This window comes from Chiloscyllium punctatum, chromosome 1 (genome assembly GCF_047496795.1).
Source record: "Chiloscyllium punctatum isolate Juve2018m chromosome 1, sChiPun1.3, whole genome shotgun sequence".
NCBI classification, from domain to species: Eukaryota; Metazoa; Chordata; class Chondrichthyes; order Orectolobiformes; family Hemiscylliidae; genus Chiloscyllium; species Chiloscyllium punctatum.
Genome location: NC_092739.1, coordinates 134,778,940 through 134,800,994, shown reverse-complemented (window position 1 = coordinate 134,800,994; position 22,055 = coordinate 134,778,940). Strand labels below are relative to the sequence as shown.

Here is a 22,055-nt window from a genome sequence, read left to right as displayed (position 1 = left end):
CCACCCATTTTATACCCTTACCATCCTCAGTGTCTCCTCCAAGTGTTGTTTAACATGGAGGAATACTGATTTATCAGCAGAGGGAGAATCATAGGTGGTAATCAGCAGGAAGTTTCCTTGTTCATGTTTGGCCTTGTGCCATGAGACTTCATGGAGTCTGATTTAATGATGTGAACTTTCAGGCAATTCCCTTCCAACTGTATACCATCATGTAACCACCTTTTGTCTTACCAGTGGGACAGGATGATGGGATGGTGCTTGTGTCATCTAGAACATTAACTGTACTCATGATTCCATGAGTATTATTGCTTCATATTATTGTTTGACTGGTCTGTGAGACAGCGCTCCCAATTTTGGCACTAGCCCCCTAGATGTTAGTAAAAAGGACTTTGCAGTCAACCGGGTTGGATTTACTGTTGTCACTCTAGTGCCTCAGTTGATGGCTTAATATTCAATTCTTTTTTACGGTTTGCTATGCCATTTCAGAGGGCAATTAAGAGTCACTCACAGCACTGTGGGTCTGGAGTCACTTGTCAGCCGTACAGGCTCGGGATGACAGTTTCTTTCCTAAAGGACATTAGTGAACAAGGTAGGTTTTTCCTGAAAAGTAATAATGGATTCATGATCATCATTCCAGATTTTTATTGAATTCAAATTCCACCATTTGCCTTCATGGGATTTGAACACTACCTGTGTCTCAGGATTACTAGTCCAGGATAATACCAACACACCAGCTCCTTCCCAACTCATCTCCCATTGGATTCTCATATTTTTTACGGTAATGCATCCTAATCTAAATCCTTCCATGCTGTCCAGGGACTGAATAACTCCTAAAGCAATGGTGCGTCTCTCTTTGTTATGTGTTACCAAAGAAACTGAGTCAACCAATGGGGGAGGAGTTGGAGAACACATTGCCAGTTCCCCTTGCACTGGCTGTGTTCCAAGATGGAAGTCAGGCATGTAGATAAGCATTGCCTCGAGGCTTGTCAACAAATCAAAGCTTTAATAGTTTTCGTTCTCCTTCAGTCTTAACCCTTTTCTTCTCAAGAGAATGCCTGATGTTGGGGTTGTCACAGTTGTCGGCAGCTTTCTAGTTCACCAAGTTCAACTAAGATCAGTTAACTTATGACAGACCAGGATCAAATCTGGAGCTTTCAATGTGGATTTGGCCCACGGTGTTTAAATACTGAACCCGCACGGAATCTTCCACCAACACATCCTATATACAGTGGTGTTCAAAATGTCATTCTTCCTGAAAAATCATGAAGGAGGCTTCTGATGCTGTTTATAAATGTGATTGTGAGTCATGTTTTGGAACAACCTGACAGTGCAGCATAGTAATGCTATCACATTATTTACTTGTAGCATTGCTACCAGAAAGTGAGTTACTCCATTTAATTTTAAATCTTCTTTTTAAAAATATTTTAAGTTATTTTTCCCTACCACATCTCCTGAAGTCTTTGACTCCTGCCCATGTTTCTACAACCCTCCAGAATCTCATACATTTGTCCACTGCACATAGTGTATGCTTCAGCACTGTCAGTTATGTGGAAGGAGGTAAAATCAGAGCTGACAATGACCATGTTCCCTCGTGTTCTGGATTAGTGGTGCTGGAAGAGCACAGCAGTTCAGGCAGCATTTTACCTCATGTTCCCTCGTGTGGTGAGTAGGAATGGGAATCCTGAATGATTTGCCCCTCTCTAACTCAAAGGTGCTTTAGCCGATCTGACTTTCTGCAGCCCAGCTAACTCAGAACAGAGTTGCATTTCCGGTACTTTCTGTACAGCCTAATGCCATATTATATAAGTCTTTTACCAGATAATCCATTGAGGGCGCAGTACACCTTAACAAGTGGACTAAACAATTAAGGAAACGCAGCCTTGCGGGCTGCTTTGAAGCATCTGTGTTGGGTACTGTTTCCTGCAATTTGGCTGAGTGACTTAATATGTTTACAGTGTTCCCTCTCTCTTTCTGAAAGCAATTTTACGTCTGGAAGCTGTTCAAATCAGATATGGGCATCTCCCAATGAGGCAAGCATCTTCACTATGCAAATAAAATCGGGTCACATTGACCTTTTCCGGACCTACCTGTGGGGTGTTTGAAAGCTATCAAAATCCTAATCTCCAGAAATCAATACCTTTTAACATGTGCCAGAATTTCCAATTAGCTCCACAGAGCAACTATAACCACTTTACCCATTACTTCCTGGAGTGAAGTACAAAGTAAAGAGGCAGCATTTAAAGATTGCAAACATTCTGGCATCTTCACAGCTTGCAACATTTTTATTTTTATTTTCCTCTTACCCTTTTTTTAGATGACCCTATTCCATTACAGCAGCTGAGGCCACCCTCGTTAACATTACAATATCAAACAATCATCAGAAGGTTGCAGACTCACTTGAAAACCTTCCTTCTTCAAACCAAATGTGGAAATTGGATTCAATGCAAGGCATACCCACTCACATTCAAACTTACATATATTAAAATGCTTAAGAGGATTGGTTAGCTCAGCTGGTTGGACAGCTGGCTTTAATGACAGGTAATGAAGTTACCATGAAGGACTCTTCTTCTTAACCTCTCCCTTAGCCCTGAGGAATGGTGACTCTCAGGTTAAACCACCACCAGTTATCTCTCTCTCTCTAATAAGTGGTCCTGGACTTATGATTTTACCTTTACCTACATGTACAGCAAACCATGCCATGCATACTTAATTAATCTACAGCACACGTGAAGCAGAAGCGGAACGTTACACCAGAGGATTGCCAACTCTCCAGAACTGGCCTGGAGAGTCCAGGAATTGAAGGTCAAATTCCAATGCAATGCAGTTTGTAATCCTGGAGAAAAATCGCAGGTGCACCAGACAATCATTTTCTTTGAACATCAACAGATCAAAAAATATTGCAAATGGGAAAGAAAGACTGTGCAGCTGACAGTGAGACATCATCCAATTGGTAAATGAGTCTTTTAACTCGTATAGGACAGCATGTGCTGACCAGGTAACAACTGAAACAAGGGGCCAGTCATTTGATGAAACCTTCAGGATTTCATTTAATCACAGTTGGCAACTGTGGGTTTCTGCTCCTGTTCACTATCTATTGATCCTGCTGGAAGAGTAAATGTGTGAGTTTTGGGGTAAGGCATACCCTTCCTGTGATCATGTTGCCTTCTGATTGTCACTGTCAAGCCTCATAACTAAATAATAAGCACTAATATGAACTAATGTAACATACTATCTGAGAAGCCATATCCCAGTAAGAAATATAGTAGCGAAGAGATAGAGAAAAGAATCAGAAAAGATTAGAGAGACCAAGGGTCAGTTGGGCAAGGTACCAGAGATTCTAGACACCAGGGATCTGCAGTGCTGTCAGACAGGAAGGGGTGAAAATAGAACATTAATAAAAGATATGAAACAGTTAAAGAATAATTTGATTGAATGCAGTAGATGCTAACAGATGTCAACTGCCTTTTGTTGTGTTCTTTCCACTTAGTGGATAAACCACAATCCTAAAAGTGTTTACTGGACTGTGCAACACAGAACTGTCTACAGATTTAATCTGATAGGATCCTAGACAACAGACTGCAAGTCTAATGCAGTAATTACTGTGCTTTCTATTGAACTTCTGAAATCTGACAGACTAACTATAAACTCCATGCAATTACATGGCAAAGGTCAACATGAACAAAAACAATCCCATTGTTTTCAATGCAGCTATTCAGTTCTTCACTGGGCAGACGATGGTCAAAAAATAGCAGTCACTCCAAACCTCATTGTTTAGTAAGCAGTATATTTTTATTAAGATTTTTATTAAAAATTTATTAAAATTTTTCTTCCAGTTTTCTCTCATCCTGTCTCAAAGATTTGACTCATTGTCTGAATGTCTCCTTTGTTCAAGTGAAGATCCTGAAACAGTGAGAACCATAAGTAAGATTTGACTTTATTATAAATGGGATGGAGTCAAGAGACAAACCAAGAGACCTCAAAATGATTTAATTCCTCACAGGTAAATTCCTCACAGAGTGTTGAGAGAATCCAGGAAGATCCATGAGGTTCTGGCAATCATTGGAAAATCGACACCTGCAATGCATAGGTTGATTGGAAAGACATTAATGAGATGCCCATATTTTAAATGGAGTAATACACAGACACGGACAATTACATAATCATTCATTTCTGCTCCATACGCACCAACTAACCCCATCTTTATGGCCATCCATTTCAGCTCAACTCCCACTCCCCACATGACATGTCCATTTTGGGCCTCCTCCACCACCTACACAAGGCCACCTGCAAACTGGAGGACGAATACCTCATCTTCTGCCACAGGAACCTACAACCGTACAAACTCAACCTTGAATTCACCAGTTTCCAAATCTTCCCGGCCCCCACCCAATCCCAGATCTAACCCTCTGGTTTCGTCCCACCCTCTTGACTTGACCTACTCATCCATCTTCCTTCCATTCTCTCCACTCTACGCTTCCCACAGTCCTATCACATTCACCACCTATCACCTACCTATTGCCATCCCACCCATCTTTCCCCCAGCCCCACCCTCACTCCCTCTATTCATTTCTCAGCCCCCCTTCCCCCGATGAAGGATTAGGCCCGAAATTTCAACTCTCTTGCTTTCAGATGCTGCCTGACTTGCTGTACTTTTTCCAGTGCCATACTTTATCCAATCTAAATTAAATTCCATGTATAATAATAAAATAGATCATTAGGTGCAAACTTGTGAATGATGCAATAACCCCACCGCCCTGTGACCGAAAAACAACCCCATTGCCTCACTTTAACTCCCCTCCCACTCTGCCAAGGACATGTAAGACCTGGGCCTGCTCCATCGCCCAATCCTAACCATCCAAAACCTGGAGGAAGAACACCTCATCTTCCACCTTGGGACCCTCCAACCACATGGGATCAATGTGGATTTCATCAGTTTCCTCATTTGCCCTCGCCCTAGCTTATCCCAGATCCAATCTTCCAACTCGGCACCATCATCTTGAACTGTCCAACCTGTCCATCTTCCTTCCCAACTATCTGCTCCACCCTCCTCTCCAATTTATCATCTTCAGCCCCATCTTCATCTACCTATCACATTTCTAGCTCCCTTCCCCCAGCCCCACTCCTCCTCCCATTTATCTCTCCGCTCCCTTGAGCCACAGACCTCATTCCTGATGAACAGCTTATGCTCGAGACATTCACTCTCCTGTTCCTCGGATGCTGCCTGACCTGCTGTGCTTTTCCAGCACCACACTCTTCGACAATGATAGAACAATGGCCTAGTTAACAGCAGTCTGCAACCAGGACCACTGTAGGCTGTTGCCTTTTTGAGGTGAGGGGCAAACAAGCAACTGAGTAAGTTGGTGGAACAGGCTTGAGAGACAGAATGGCTTACTTTCTTTCCTATGTGAAGGGGCAAGATGCACTCCGATTGCAGCTAGGAAAGGAAACAAGTGAAGAAACAAATGACTACATTACTACAATGCACTTACTACTTCCACTGGTAGTGACCAGGGAGTGGGGAAGATAGGGATAGACTTCTCCTGCAGGGATATGGGATAATGTGGGATACGTGGTGCAGATTGCATGAAACCTACCAACCAATGCCTCTGTTTCCAGTAGGCAGAGAAATAATTACCAGGAGCTCCCTGTTTAAGACTGTAAAGTAGAGAAGTTCAATCACCTCACCACAGGCTTCTCAAAGTAAAAAACCTACTTGTCTACTCTCTGCTCACAGCAACCCTTCACTCGAAATGTTCACATGCCTTGCTTTCTTTTTTAATCAGAATTCTTTGAGGAGGTAACAAGCTGAATAGATAAAGGTGGGCCAGAAGACATAATACATTTGAATTTTCAAAAGATGTTCAAAATGTTATTGCAGGTGAGGCTATGTAGTAAAATAAGAGTCCATGGATTGGAGGTAATATAATAATATGGACACAAGATTGGTGAACTGATAGAAGACAGAGAATTGGGATAAAGAAGGCATTTTCAGGATGGCAACGTCTAGCGAGTGGAATAGCACAATAAATGGAACAATTATTGGTGTCACAATTATTTACAAAATATATTAATGACTTGAAAGAAGGAAGTAAATGAACAATCACCAAGTTTGCAGATAACACAAAAATATGTGGAAAGATAAGTGCCAAGGTAAAGGTAGTGCAGTCATTGTAACCTACACAGTTTCAGTAAGGCTTTTGACAAGGATTGCATCACTGACTGATTCAGAAGCTGAGATTCTATAGAACCCAGGATAATTTGGCAAGTTAGATCCAAAATTAAATTAGTGGCAGAAATAGAGAAAAGCTGCAACACATGGGGATTTAGGGGTCCTTGAGCTCAGAAAGCTATCACACAGGCATAGCAGATAATCAGGAAGGCTAATGGGATGTTACAGAGGAGTATTTCAAGAGGAGTACAAGAGTAGGGAAGTCTTACTGCAAGTGTACAAAGTGCTAGTGAGACCTAACCTGCAGCACTGTGAGCAGTTTTAGTCCCCTTATTTAAGGAAAGGCATCATTTCATTGGAGACAGTTCAGAAATGGTTCACTAAGACGATCCCTGAAGTAGAGGCATTGCCTTATGAGCAAAGGGTAAACAAATTGGGTTGGTATTCACTGGAGTTTAGAAGAATGAGAGGTGATCTCATTGAAACATATAGGATTCTCAAGGGGCTTGACAGGGTCAATGCTGATATGGAGGTTTCCTCACACGGAGGAGTTTAGGACCAGATGGCACAGTCTCAGTGTAAAGGGGTACCTTAGTTAAAACTGAGCTGAGAAGGAATTTCTTCTCTCAGCGGGCTGAGAGTCTGTGGAACTCAATGCCACAGAAAGCTGTCGGGGAAGAGTTTTTGGGTTTATTAAAAGCTGCGATAGATAGATTCTTGATCAGTAGATGAATCAAGGGTTATGAAGAAGGGGAAGGAAAATGGACATGAAGAATGTCAGATCAGCCATGATCCTATTGAATGGCAGAGGAGGATTGAGGGGTTGAATGGCCTAACCTTGGCCCTATTTCTTAAGGTCTTATTATAGTCTTATGAGGAGAGGTTCAGTAGGTCAGGCCTATATGCATTGGAGTCTAGAAGAATGAGAGGTGAACTTGTTGAAATATATAGGATGCTTAGTGGATTTGACAGGGTAGAGCAGAAAGTTTGTTTCCCTTTGTGAGACAGTCTAGGACCAGAATTTAATCTCAGAAAAAGGGGCTGCCTATCTCAGACAAAGATGAGGAGGATTTTTCTTTCTTAGGAGATGGTGAAACAGCAGATTGTTTTACCACAGAGAGCCGAGTTAACTATATACAAGGCTGTCATCTGTAAATGAATCAAGGCTAATGGGGAAAAGTTAGGATAGTGAAGTTGCATACTATTGGATTAACCATGATCTCATTGAAAGGCAGAGCAGATCCAATGGACTGAATAGCCTACTTCTGTTCTTATCTCTTATGGTCTAAAATGATTGCATTATGCTTTATTGTCCAAGTTGAAAGTGTATAGTGATGGAAAAGCACAGCAGGTCATGCAGCATCTGAGGAGCAGGAGAATCGACATTTTGGGCAGGAGCCCTTCATCAGGAATGAGGCTGGGAGCCTCAGGGGTGGAGAGATAAATGGGAGGGGGGAGGTGGAGCTGGAGGGAAGGTAGCTGAGAGTGCAATAGGTGGATGGAAGAGGGGTTGAAGGTGGAAGGTGGAAGGTGGAACGGATAGGTGGGAAGGAAGATTGACAGGTGGGACAGGTCAAGGGATGGTGCTGTGCTGGAAGGTTGGAACTGGGGTAAGGTGGGGGGAGGGGAACTGAGGAAACTGGTGAAGTCCACATTGATGCCCTGGGGTTGAAGGGTCCCAAGGTAGAAAAAAAGGCTTTCTTCCTCCAGGCGTCTGGTGATCAAGGCCTAACCATCTTCAGCTACTTTATCCATCACCTTCCCAGTAACATAAGATCAGATACTAAAGCAGTCTGTGTCCATATGCAGCAAAACCTGGACAACATCCAGCCTCGAGGTGAAAAGTGGCAAGTAACTTTTACGCCATCTAAGTGCCAGGCAATGACCATCACTTCAAGAGAAAATTGAGATGGCTTCCTCAATATTCAACGGCACTACCATTACTGAATCTCCCACTATCAATATTTTAGTAGTTACCATTGACTAGAAACTGAACTCGACCAACAATATAAATACTGTGGCTGCAAGATCAGCTCAGAGGCTGGAAACTGGCTGCACTCTTTTTACCACAGTGTGCAGTGCTGCTTCTTACCATGGCTTCTTCAACAGCACTTTTCAAATGCACAAGCTTGTCTTTTGGAAGGATATTGAACACACATTGTGCTCTGTGGTAGATACGGAGTTGTTGTGTAGAATTGGGCTCTCCTGGTGCCTGACTCTTCATATGGCAAGATCACTATGATCCTTAACCTTTATGTTAAATTCCAGGCTGTGAGTAATGGCATCAGCAACTTGGCTCAATTTACTGTTTACCACTGCATGAAGAATGAGGGGAGGGTGTCTATAACAATGTTCTTTTGCTATCAGAAATCACAAGCATTGACTAACCCTTAAAGCTCCTTTTCCCTTGCAGTTGTGCATATGGTGCTTCACCATATAAGGACCCCTCTCCTATCATACTTCCTAAGGAAGGACATTGTGTCAGTATCTGAGTTGAGGCTAATGCAAGTCAGACTTATAGAGTCATAGAGATGTACAGCATGGAAACAGACCCTTCAGTCCAACCCGTCCTGCAGTAAGAAACAGGCCCTTCAGCCCAACAAGTCCACACTGACCCTCCAAATAGTAACCCGCCCAGACCCATTCCCCTACTCTATATTTACCCCTGACTAATGTATCTAACGCTATGGGCAATTTAGCATGGCCAATTCACCTGACCTACACATCTTTTGGATTGTGGGAGAAAACCGGAGCAAACCCACGTAGACATGGGGTGAATGTGCAAACTCCACACAGACAGTTGCCTGAGGTGGAAGTCGAACCCAGGTCCCTGGTGCTGTGAGGCAACAGTGCCAACCACTGAGCCACTGTGTCACCCTAATATTTAGAAGGATATGGCTCCCTGTTTTTGAAGTTTTTGAGTGGTGTCCACATTTTCATGAACTGCAACAAATGAGAGGATTGAGGCAGGCATGAAAATTGCTGGGAAAACCCAGCTGGTCTGACAGCATCTGTGGAGAGAAAGCAGAATTAATGGTTCAGTGATCCTTCATCAGAATTAGTAGTGGCTTAGAAAAGGTGATTTATGTTTTGAAGACAAGGGGTAGTGGGAGGGTTTGGGGGTGATGATAAAAGTGTGAAAGGATAGGTGGAGTTGGAGCATGGAGGGAGAGCAAGACAAGCAAAGAGAGGGATAAATAATGGTAAGCCAGGGAGGGAGAAATGCTTCTAATAGGGATATAAGTAGGTGAGAATAAGTTGGCTGTACTTGAAGCTGCTCTTTTGACAACAAAGCTTGAGGCACAAGGTGAGTAAAGGACAAGCAAGAAGGTGTTTAGGCCCTAAAACTATTGAACTAATGATCCTCATTATCAAACCCATTTTTACCCAGTAATGATCCCATTATTGAACTCCTTTCACCCAGTTCTGGTTCTCATTATCAGCTCTTTGTGTGTCAAATGTGGTAAAAATGAAAGGATAAGTGAATATAAAGTCAAAGAGTGTTAAGAATGTCTCTTCCAGTGTTGTCACTCAGTATAGCCATGACTGCCTCCCTACCCATTACAGACAGCATGCTCCTCATAGAAGGGCAGTTTACTGGATCTTTTCAACTTGCAACTAATGCATGACCTTCTACAACACTGAGGGACATGACAATCATATGACGTGTTCAGAGAATATATCAGTCATTACTGAAACATTTGTACACAGCATAAAGCAGACTGTGCAATCTTTGAGTTAGAGGGCGAGGAGGTGGAGTTTTTTTTATTCTTTCATGGGATGTGAGGTATCATTGGTCAGGCCAGTATTCATTGCCAATTCCAAGCTACACTTGAGAAAGTGTGGGTAAGAATAAGGAATGAGGGCCCTCAGCTCTTACAATTCATCAATAGGCTTAAGGTTCTGACAGCTTGTATGGATGAGAGCAAGCTTGTAATGTGGCTAGGCAGATTGACTATGGCACCACGGGAGGCCATTCAAGGGGGTGAGGGTTGGATGCGGAACTCAGTGTTGGAAGTAATGTAGTTATTACTAATCTTACCATATTCTAGACCCACACCATCCCAATTGAAATCCCTGGCTACAATGTAAATATGATAGAAGTATTCATTTAAGACCTTACCACATCCACCAGTTCCACATAATCCCCTTTGTCTCTAGTAGATCCCACTTTTTCTCTGGTAATTCTCTTACTCGTAACCTACTTATAGAAAGCCTTCAGGTTTTCCTTGATCCCACCTGTCAGACATTTTGTGACCCGTCTTTGCCATCCTAATTTCTATTTTAAGCATCTTTGTTAGGGAGGTGATGGCCTAGTGGTATTATCACTGGATTGTTTACTGGGGGGACTTAAGTAACGTTCTGAGGATCTGGCTTCAAATCTCACCACAGCACATGGTAGTATTTGAATTTAATTTTAAAAATCTGGAATTAAGAGTCTGATGATGATCATGAATCAATTGGCAGGAAAAGCTATCTGGTTCACTAATGATCTTTAGAGAGGGGAACTGCCATCCTTACCTGGTCTGGCTTACTTGTGACTTCAATGGTAGTTGACTCTTAACTCCAATCTGGGCAATTAGGAATGGGTATTAAATGCTGACCTAGCCAGTGATGCCCACATCCAATTAATGAATTAAAAAAAACTCCCACACCCTTTGTACTTTTGAAGGGCCTCCCTTGTTTTTAATGTGCTATATCTGACATACGCTTCCTTCTTTATCTTTGTCAGACTCTTGATATCCCTTGACAACCAGGTTCCCTGGACCTGCTGCCCTTTCCCTTCACTCTTCGAGGAGGGTTCAGTGATCCATGTCAACATCCCAATGTCTCTGCAATATCAATTTAATTCACTCACCTTGAGAAGCATTGTGAATATTGCACACAGAAAAGTGAATTGGACCCTATCAACATCCAAGCGGTAGTGTTGATGACTTGTGCATGAAAGTTAGCCACTGTTTTGGTACAACTGCAATATTGACCTCAAATTAGCAACCATGAAAAGGTGCACCCTATCAGAGGGTGAAAATCCCAGTTTATATCATAGTTTTGACTCTGCCAGAAATACAATTGTAGAATCATAGAGATATGCAGCATGGAAACAGACCCTTTAGTCCAACTCGTATGCCAAGCAGATATCCTAAATAAATCTAGTCCCATTTGCCAGCAATTGGCCCATATCCCTTGTTATGGACCAGGCCAGAACCCTCAAATCATTTCAGGGAGGTAGCCCAGACCCTAACTTTGCTAGTCATTTTAAGCAAGTGTAACAGAAATATTCCAGGAGAGATGCAGCTGGTCAAACCACTTAGTTTTAAACAAAACAGAATTTATTTACAAGATTAGTGAATGAACACAAACAAAAGAGAACAGAATATAGAATAACTTAACCTATCTAAAAGCCCAACAAATTATCCCATTTTACTAATGTTGTTCCCAATGCTTGCAACAATCCCTGTCAATGCCCCTTGGCACAAAAGGTAAAATCAAACACAGGGTCTTACAGGAGAGATGTCAGAAGGAGAGGGTCAGCATGGAACACCCTCTTCTATGTAGCTGTTTCTTGGATCAGCAGCCTCAAACTGCCTGACTGATCTCAGTGAACAGTCAGACTGCCAATACCAAACCAAACCAGAGAAAAGCTGAGCTGGGAGAACAGGCCACTCCCCTTTCATTGTACAAGTATTTTTTTTAGGTAAGGTAAAAACAATGACTGCAGATGCTGAAAACCAAATACTGGATTAGTGGTGCTGGAAGAGCACAGCAGTTCAGGCAGCATCCAACGAGCAGCGAAATCGACATTTCGGGCAAAAGCCCTTCATCAGGAATAAAGGCAGTGAGCCTGAAGCGTGGAGAGATAAGCTAGAGGAGGGTGGGGGTGGGGAGAGAGTAGCATAGAGTACAATGGGTGAGTGGGGGAGGAGATGAAGGTGATAGGTCAAGGAGGAGAGGGTGGAGTGGATAGGTGGAAAAGAAGATAGGCAGGTAGGACAAGTCCGGACAAGTCAAGGAGACAGTTACTGAGCTGGAAGTTTGAAACTAGGATGAGGTGGGGGAAGGGGAAATGAGGAAACTGTTGAAGTCCACATTGATGCCCTGGGGTTGAAGTGTTCCGAGGCGGAAGATGAGGCGTGAGGCGTTCTTCCTCCAGGCGTCTGGTGGTGAGGGAGTGGCGGTAAAGGAGGCCCAGGACCTCCATGTCCTCGGCAGAGTGGGAGGGGGAGTTGAAATGTTGGGCCACGGGGTGGTCTAGTTGATTGGTGCGGGTGTCTCGGAGATGTTCCCTAAAGCGCTCTGCTAGGAGGCGCCCAGTCTCCCCAATGTAGAGGAGACCACATCGGGAGCAACGGATACAATAAATGATATTGGTGGATGTGCAGGTGAAACTTACAGTGAAAATACCTCAAAAAAGGAGTAGGTCTTACTGCCGCAATTTCTGCCCACCCCCCCACCCCCCCATCCTCCATAATGTTCTGTGTCAGATTGTTTTACATTCATTTATGGGATATGGATGTTTCTGGCTGGGCCAACATGTATTTCACATCCCTAGTTGCTCTTGAGAAGGTCTTCAACCACTACAGCCCATTTCAAGAACCTCCTCACAGATTTGATCCATAGAAGAAAGAGCTAAACACCAGAGTGAAGATGAGATAGCTGCCTTAACAACACAGAAGCTTTTGGCTCAATGTGGCTCCATTTTTCCTAGAAAAAAACCGAGGTCAGTGAAGATTAAAGGGAAAATCCTTTTATGGTTCATGGCACTTGCAATTGCATCCCCACCTTTGTGTCTCTTTCCTTCTTTAAGATCCTTCCTAAAACGTCTTGTTACCAGTACTAATATGATCTCTAATGGCTTGGTGTCAGATTTTATTAGCTAATGCTATTGTGAAACCTTTTGGAACATTTTGTTACGTTAATAGCTTTAAATGCATGTTGTTATTGCTGCTACTACAGAAGATTGGAACAATTAGCAGAGAAAGTGAGGACTGCAGATGCTGGAGCCGAGAGTTGAAAAGTGTGTTGCTGGAAAAACACAGCAGGCCAGGCAGCATCCAAGGAGCAGGAGAATCGATGTTTCGGGCATAAGCCTGGGATTCCTGAAAAAGAGCGTATGCCCGAAACGTCGATTCTCCTGCTCCTTGGATGCTGCCTGACCTGCTGTGTTTTCCCAGCACCACACTTTTCAACAATTAGCAGAGGCCTACCATCACAGCCCATGGGCATCAGTGTGAAGGTTTCTATAGGAATTGTCATTGGCTTGGCTGCTTCATTGATGTTTTAACTTCAGCCATAAGCTCATGGTTTGACACTTCTGTGCTCCACTCATAACTTTGCCAATAATGAAGTAGCTCTGTTGGAAGCAGTTCAGAGAAGTTTTACAGTGCTGATTCCAGTTATGAAGACGTTGTCTCATAAGCTAAGATTGAACAGGTTGGACCTACGAACATTGCAATTTTGAACAATGAGAAATGACCTTATTCAAACAGAAACTTTGGAGGGGGCTTGACAAGATCAATGTGAAGAGAATGTTTCCCCTCGTGGGAAAATTTAGAACTGAGGGGAGAAAGAATTTATTCTCTCAGATGGTTGTTAGTTTTTGGAATTCTCTTTCACAGAAAGCAATGGAGGCTAGCTCATTGAACCTCTCATGACTTACTGAGAGAGATTGCAGATCTATGAGAAGCTAGAGCAGCCAAGAAAGCAGTTAAAAATCACACAACATCAGGTTATAGTCCAACAGGTTTATTTGGAGGTAAAAGCTTTCAGAGCACTGCTTTTTCATCAGGTAGTTAGTGGGGCAGGATCATAGGACACAGAATTTATGGTAAAAGATCAAGTGTCATACAACTGATGCAATGTATTGAACAAACCTAGATTGCTGTTAAGTCTTTAATCACTTAGAAAGGAGATGCAGATTTCTATTGATTAATATGTAAAGTCCAAGGAGGACAGTCAAGGATATTTGGTCTTGGATCTTCGGGTGACCATCGTCCAAGGCGGACTTCAGGATATGCAACAATGCAGAGTCGTTGAGTAGAGGCTGATAGCCAAGTTCAGTACCTATGAGGATGGCCTCAATCGGGATCTTGGGTCCATGTCACACTACAGGTGACCCCACTACAATATACACTCTCTGTCTCTGACAGATAAACACACACGTGCTCTTACACATCATCACACTCACACAGACACAAGCACACATATACACACTGTCTCAGACACACACACACACACTCTCAAAGGCATATACTCAATCACACTCGCACACAAACTCTATCAAGCACATGCACACATACACACTCCCTCCCTCTCTCACACACACACACACATGGTCTCTCTCTCCCTCTCTCTCTCTGTCTCACATACAGACACAGACATGCATGCACTCACACATAGAAGTCTGTAGGGTGAATTTGCATTTGCAGATTTGCATTTGCAAATACATTCTATTTTGTTCAGAAAGCACACCATCTGTAAGCAGTCAGTCCATGTGAGATTTTATAAATCCCAATTTGGAAATAGAACCAGTCTGACTCAAGGCTGGGATACAGACAGACTCTAAATTCATACCTTTAATGCATTGTCTGAGGCTGAGATGTCACCTTTTCTTTATAAAACCTTAAATTATCTTGGGACTGTGACTTAAAAGAAGTTCTAATCAATTGAAATCTGCAAATCCGTTCTAAGTGATTAAACACTTCACAGCAATCTAGGTTTGTTCAATCCATCACATCGGTTGTAGAACACTTTGATCTTTTGCTATAAATTCTGTGCCCTATAATCCTGCCCCACTAGCTACCTGATGAAGGAGCGGCACTCCAAAAGTTTGTACTTCCAAATAAACCTGTTGGACTATAACCTGGTTTTGTGTGATTTTCAACTTTGTCTACCCCAGTCCAACACCAGCATTTCCACATCAAGGCAGTAGTGTCAGGGTCACAATCAGGTCAGCCACAATCTTATTAAATAACAGTGTAGGCTCAATGCATCAAATGACCAACTCTTGCTCCCATTGCTTGTGATCTATGATCAGTCTTTAACATCCTATAGAAGTATCGATATCTGGGCTTGGGTTGCTTAGTGTCAGCTAGCATTTACATTGCACAAAGGTTAGTTATTGACAATTTTGAACAACACCTAGCAAAACTAATTCCCCTTAATCTACAACAGCACTGCCATTGCTGAGGTCTTCACCATCAGTGGGAATTGCCACTGTCAAAAAAATGATAAAAGCAAAATACAGCATATTCTGGAAATCCTCATCAACCAGAAGAAGAACAAGAGTAGCAACCTGGTTCTCCCCGTGTCTGCGTGGGTTTCCTCCGGGTGCTCCGGTTTCCTCCCACACTCCAAAGATGTGCAGGTCAGGTGAATTGGCCATGCTAAATTGCCCGTAGTGTTAGGTAAGGGGTAGATGTAGATGTAGGGGTAAGGGTGGGTTACGCTTCGGCGGGGCGGTGTGGACTTGTTGGGCCGAAGGGCCTGTTTCCACACTGTAAGTAATCAATATTGTGAGAATGCTAAAGTCCTATTAGGTTTACACATGAACCAGAGCTGGACATAAATTGCCATGTCTTCAATGTTCCTGGGTTAAAATCTTATCACAGCATTGTTTCAGCACAATGTCTGGAAGTTTCCCCTCTCATTTCCCTTCCCAGAATATTCCCCAAAGCACCTGCAATTATTTTCTTTTCAAATCATTATCAAAATTTGTGATAACAACCACACATGAATCAGGAAAACCCTAATTATTGACTGAATTGAGAATTCTATTTCATGTCACCATTGTCTCCTTTATCATTTACCCTGAATCAGAATGCTCTCAGTCTCAGTCTTTCTGCCAATGGGAACAGTCCGACCTGCCTAGTCTGTCCAGAGGATTCAAACAGCTTCATCTGATCTCTTCTCAACCTTCCTGTCTCCAAGGAGAACAAAATCAGATTCTCCAATATATCCATGGAACTCAAGTTCTTTATCCCGGGAACCATTCTCGTAAATCTTTATAAATCTTGCCTCAAGTATGGTGCCTAGAATTGGCACCAGTTGAGGCTGTTATGTGCAGATTCATAATAACACTCTTGCATTTATGCTCTATACTGCTATTTCGAAAGTCCAGGATCACATATGCCTCATTGACTAATTTCTCTTCTGCCCTCCACCTTCAGTAATTTGTACACACACATATTTATATATATAAAATCAGTTGACCAGAGTTCAGGACCATTATATCCCTCTGAGAATGAAAGTTAAAAATGGCAAGGTTTGGGAACCTTGGATGACAGGAGATGTAAGTTTATTTTAAAAAGTAAAAGGAAGCATATGTAAGGTTTAGGAAACAGAAATCAAACAAGACCCTTAAGCATTATAGAGGAAGCAGAAAATAATTTAAGAAAGAAATTAGGAGGGCTAGAAGAGGACAGCAAAAGCCTTTGGCAAATAGGATTAAAAATAATCCAAAGGTAAGAGGGTAGCTAGGGAAAGGTTAGGTCCACTCAAGGACAAAGGAAGGAATTCATTTGTGGAGCCAGAGGAAGTGAGTGAGGTCCTTGATGAGTATTTTGCATCAGTTTTCACCAAGGAGAAAGACATGGATGGTGGTAAGTCTAGACAGGGGTTTGTTGATACTGTACAGCACATTGATATTGAGAAGGGGGAAGTGATGGGTGTATTGAAAAACATTAGGTTAGGTAAGTCCCCAGGGCCAGATGGGATCTATCTCTGGATACTGAAGCAGACAAGAGAGGAGATTGCTGGGACCTTGACAGAGATCTTTGTATCCTCTTCAGTCACAGGCGAGGTCCCAGTAGACTTGAGAATAGTTTATATCATTCCTTTATTCAAGAAGGGAAACAGGGATGATTCAGGAAATTATAGGCCAGTGAGCTTTATATCAGTTGTAGGGAAAATATTAGAAAAGATTCTTAGGGGCAGGATTTAATTGCATTTGGAGAAAATTGACTTATGGCTTTATGTAGGGGAGGTCTTGTCTCACAAACTTGATTGAGTTTTTTGAGGACGTGATGAAGATGATTGATGAGGGTAAAACAGTGGACATCGTCTACATGGATCGTACTAAAGCATTTCACAAGGTCCTTCATGTAGGCTGGTCCAAAATCCCTGGTAATTGGCAAGTTGGATACAAAATTGGTTTGGCCATAGAGGACAGAAGGTAATTGTGAAGGTGTTTTTCTGACTAGAGATCTGTGACCAGTTGTGTTCCGCAAGGATCTGTGCTGGGACCTCTGTTATTTGCAGAATGAAAATACATGTGATTTGATTAGTGTGTTTGCAGATGACACAATGAGGTGTGGATATGGAAAAGGATATCAAAGGATTCAGCAGGATACAGATCAGATGGAAAGTTAGGTGGAGAAATAGCAGACAGAGTTTAATCTGGATAAGTGTGAGGTGATGCACTTTGGAAGATCAAATGCAAGAGGAAAGTACACTGTAAATGGCAGTATACTTAGGAGCATTGATATACAGTGGGATCTTGGGGAGCAAGTCCATAGCGTCCTTGAATGTGAATAAGATGGCAAAGAAGACATACAGCATGCTTGCCTTCATCGCTTGGAGCATTAAATATAAAGTTGGCAAGTCATGCTGCAACTATATAAGTTTTTGGTCAGGAGTACTGTGTGTAGTTCTGATGACCTCACTATCGGAAAGATGCACAGGCTGTGGAGAGGGTAGAGAAGAGGTTTACTACAATGTTGTCTAGATTGGAATGCACTAGCTATAAGGAAAGGTTGGATAAACTTGAATTGTTTTTGCGACAGCATTGAAGGCTGAGGAGCAACCTGTTAGATGTATATAAAATTATGAGGGGCATAGAGAGAGTGGATAATCAGAGTCTTTTTCTCAGGGTAGAAATATTAGGGAGCATAAGTTTAAGGTAAGAAGGAAAAAGTTGAAAGGAGATATGCAAGGAAAGTCTTTACACAGAGGGTAGTAGGTGCTGGAATGAGCTGTTCAAGGAGGTGATAGAAGCAGATACAAAAGCAACATTTAACAGACATTTAGGCAGATAAATGAACAAGCAAGCAATAGAGGGAAATGAACCATGTGCAGGTAGATGGGATTAGTTTAGAATAGCATCATGGTTAGGACAGACATGATGGGTCAAAGGATCTGTTCCTGTGCTGTTCTGTCTATCTTCTATGTTCTATATAACCCCACATTTCTCTTGTACTGTGTTCCCTTTAGAATTGTACCTTTTATTTTGGTTAACTTCTTCCTGACAAATGAAGAACTTCAAAATTTTCTGCAGCAAACTTCATCTGTCATTTGTTAATTCCACCAGCCCATGTCCTATTGAAAGATCGGAGGGTATCTCACATTGAGAAACATTGAGAGTCCCATGTTGCCTCCTTTCAAGACACATTAAGTGTCCCTCAGGTGGGCTATCCCCAGATCCCTGAGAGCTGCTGACCAACACACACCACCAGGGAACAGTGTTAGCGATAGCATTGCTCCATGGGGAGGAATGCTGAGGGTCAACATCTGGATGCTGGTTGAAGAGGGACTTTTGCACTGATGCCTGCTTACTTTTCTTTGTTTTCCTGGCAGACACTTTCAGCCTCTCGCACGCCACCCCCCCCCCCCCCCCCCCCCCCCCACATAATTAAGCTGCAGAATGACTTCATCAAGAAATGTGCTATTCATGAAACACTCTACCTGCAGATTGTAGTCATTGTAATGAGGTCAGCCAGGTTGACCGCATAGAATATGAGTTCCCTGTTAACCTGGTCCAATCAGAGATCCCTGGCTGACAGATAAGAGCACATACACAGCACTACTGCAGTTAGGCGGTAGTGTGGGGGTTAAATTTAAAAAAAAGAAAATAATATATAAAGAAAAAAAGAAAAAAAATATATAAACAGGGGATCACACAGCATTGCCCTTTGGTTTGAAGGGCAGTGCTTGTCACTGGCCACTCAGGTGTTTTTCATATCTTCCTGGTGGTGGAAATTGAATAAAGATTTGTGTACTTTGTGTCCTTTCACTGTGTCTCACACCTGCACACACACACCATGGGTGCTGGGGAAAAAAATAAGCACTACCGCAGTTAGGCGGTAGTGTGGGGAAAGAAAAAAAAAGAGCACATACACAGCACTACCGCAGTTAGGCGGTAGTTTGGGGGTTAAATTTAAAAAAAAAGAAAAAAATATATAAAGAAAAAAAGAAAAAAAATATATAAACAGGGGATCACACAGCATTGCCCTTTGGTTTGAAGGGCAGTGCTTGTCACTGGCCACTCGGGTGTTTTCCCCATTTTGTGGAGAATTGGATCAGTGTAGGACTGTAAAAAAAAAAGGAGTACATACACAGCACTACCGCAGTTAGGCGGTAGTGTGGGGGTTAAATTAAAAAAAAAATAAACAGGAGTGGTTTTGATGTGAAGGGCACTGCAAAAAAAAAGAGCACATACACACCATGGGTGCTGGGGAAATAAAATAAGCACTACCACAGTTAGACGGTAATGTGGGGGTTATAAAAGAAAAGAACAGGAGTGTCTCACAAAAAAAATAAAAAAAATACAGTGGATTTTGATCACACAGCATTGCCTTTCGTGAAAAAAAAGCACATACACACCATGGGTGCTGGGGAAAAAATAAGCACTACCGCAGTTAGGGAGCTGGCTTTGAGGGAGCTGGCTCAGCATCAAGGACTTTCCACACGTAAATAAAGGGTGACTTGGTGACAGGATACCGGCCTCTGTGGAGTTATTTTACAGATATTTCACAGTTTCACGAGCTGCTACTGAAGCTCCAAACTCTGGAGCTCACTCTGCTATAGCTGGTGATGTTACCAGTATGAGACAGACCTTTCACTTGGAACATAGTACAGTCTCCTTGGGACTCAGCTGTCCTGCTGTGTTCTTATTTATTATTCTATAATCTTATGGTGAAATTATGGCACAGTAGTAATAGAATTGGATTAGAAATCCAAAGGTTTAGCCTTGTACTGGGAAAACACAAGCCAAAGTCTCATCTTGACAGTTGGTGGGATTTGAATTCACTTAATATACCTGGCATATAAAAACTGTTCTTACTAATGATGGTCAAGTTCATTATCTTCGATTGTTAATAAAACCCACCTTGTTCACTGATAGGTCTTAAGAAAGGAAATTGGTCATCCTCGTCAGGCCAAATCTGACTCCTAGTCCACATCAACAAGGTAGACTCCCAACTGCTACCTGAAATGGTCAAGCAAACCATTCAGTTCAAGAGGAATTGGGGTTGGCAACACATGTTATCCTTGTCAGCAATATTCATATTGGAGGAAAGAACGAAGAGAAAAAAGTACTTAAGTAAGACCCACCAGCTCCTCACTAACCAGTGGCTTTGTGGTGGCTGACGTAAATATTTTGAAGAGATCTTAACTTATATGCATTTTTTAAAACTCATAAAAGCATTAGAATTGAAAATTTCAGTCACCCTTACTGTTGCAATCCCTTGCAATCTAACTTTAACTTCAAACCGTAGATTACGGGAGCAGCTTGACACTGACCAGCTTCAGCCATGAGGTGGGCTATAAACATGACCACGTTAGTGTCACCCACATCTCCAGAACCAGCTGTACAATGAACATTTCAAATATAACAGGCTGTGTACTGCACAATACGTGCTCTTCAGTTCATAACATGCTCCATATTTTAAACATATGCATACATACACAATATGTTGTATGTTTTTCAAGAGGTCAGTGTTGTGTGCTGGCAGAGGAACTAAACTCTTCAACCTACTTTGGGGAGCTAACATACCGAGGAACAACTGCAGCAGGAAGCTGTTTGGGAGTCTATACTACTAGCTGCATCTTTGTACACACAAACAACTGCCTCTGAGGCTGGGTCCATTCAGACCTTGAGTTCTAACAGAAAGTAGTTGAATCATAGAATAGTGTAACACAAAAAGGAGCCATACTGCCCATTCAGTCCATTCAGCTTCTCTGCAGTCTTGTTTCTGATGCAGTTTCACCATCCTCCCCACTGCCTCCAGGATCAGATTTAAAGTGGTGCAGAATCTTCTCCCTCTTTGTAACTCTGTTGGTTCTTTCCTTGTAGTTGCATGAAGAGTGGTCCTATAATCCAGGAGGAACTGGGACAGTTTGGTATCTAGTGAAGCTGTAAGCCATTTCTTTAAGCCTGCTTTCAAAGTTTGGGCTGCTCGTTCTGCCAAACCATTGGATGATGTATTGTACAGAGCTGTCCTTATACAGTGAATACTCAACAACTTTAGGAAATACTGAAATTCTCTGTTGACGAACGAATGTTCATTATCTGTGACCAACACACCCATGAGTCTGTATGGCAAAAGATACTCGCACTTTTTCTATCGTCATCCCCATATTTAACGAATGAACTCTGTGCATATCCAGCCACTTTGAGTGGGCTTCCACAATGACTTACAAAAACATGGCTCAGGGATAGACAGGACTGTCAGATTAATGTTCCAGGATACAAATGCTATAGGAAGGAAGAAACGGTGGTGGGGGGGGGGTGCAAGAGAGGAGGGGGAGTGGCATTTTTGATAAGGGATAACATTACAGCTATACTTAGGGAGGATTTTTTGGGTGGAACTGAGAAATTGGGATTGCATTATAGACCCACCAGAAAGTTGAGAAAGTTGAGAAATTTGTAAGGAGGTTTCAGTTATCTGTAAGAATAATAGATGGTTATGGTAGGCGATTTTAACTTTCCAAACATAGACTGGGACTGCCATAGTGTTAAGGGTTTAGATGAAGAGGAATTTGTTCAGTGTGTATAAGACAATTTTCTGAGTCAGTGTGTGATGTACCTACTAAAGAAGGTGCAAACTTTGACCTACTCTTGGGAAATAAGGTAGGGCAGGTGACTGAGGTGTCAGTGGGGGAGCAGTTTGGG

At 42.4% G+C, this 22,055-nt stretch overlaps 1 long non-coding RNA gene across 1 annotated transcript; it reads right to left on the bottom strand.

Moving 5' to 3' along the window:
• Positions 1-3,876: 3,876 nt before the first annotated feature.
• On the bottom strand, positions 3,877-20,489 carry LOC140482686 (uncharacterized). The gene is made up of 3 exons (XR_011961776.1): positions 20,271-20,489; positions 3,999-4,074; positions 3,877-3,900 (listed from the first exon to the last, which is right to left on the bottom strand). It is a non-coding gene; the product is annotated as an uncharacterized lncRNA (long non-coding RNA).
• Between the last annotated feature and the right edge of the window lie 1,566 nt (positions 20,490-22,055).